We start from the raw sequence: 616 nt of genomic DNA, 5'->3' as shown, positions 1-616 counted from the left end.
ATCGGACGAACGCACAGGATCTAGAATTAACTGCAAGCCTGCCACCCAAGGAAGGAAGGGGTCAAGAAGCAGGTGGTGCCAGCAGGGACTGGCATCAGCAGCAGAAACGGAGCCTGCTAGTTGGTGTAGCCTGTGACCCTGCCTTCCCACCTTGCTCCTTGGGCAATTTCCAAAGCTGGTGGTCCCGTGAGCTCCCAGCCTCCACTTGACAAATTCCTTTGCTGCTTAAATCATCCTGCATCAGTTTCGGTTGCATGCAAAGAAGCAGCATCACCGATCCAGATGGCAACTGGATAAACAAGCACAGGGGGGGCAGGGGGTGAGGGGGGAGCAAAGGAGAAGGGCTGCTATTAAATTCTAGCTGGAAGCTATCACCGACCAACCCTGGCAAGCAGTCAGAGGTGTTAAAGACACACTCTTCGCTCTGGAGTTTGACAGTCAGGCAGCCTTCTTCCCGTCTTCCCCATCTTGGCAAAAACAACTCTCCTAGTTCTTCAGGCCAAGCGTTCTGGGGGCATCTCGGACCCCTTTCACGGACACCTCACAGCAACTCTACCGGGAGATCCCATGGGTGTCTGTCATCCGCAAGGTGTCTTCCAAACCAAACCAACCATTT

The sequence above is a fragment of the Echinops telfairi genome, unplaced genomic scaffold, assembly GCF_000313985.2.
Source record: "Echinops telfairi isolate 266 unplaced genomic scaffold, ASM31398v2 ScPeMD7_36;HRSCAF=134, whole genome shotgun sequence".
NCBI lineage: Eukaryota > Metazoa > Chordata > Mammalia > Afrosoricida > Tenrecidae > Echinops > Echinops telfairi.
This window is presented reverse-complemented; position numbering follows the sequence as displayed.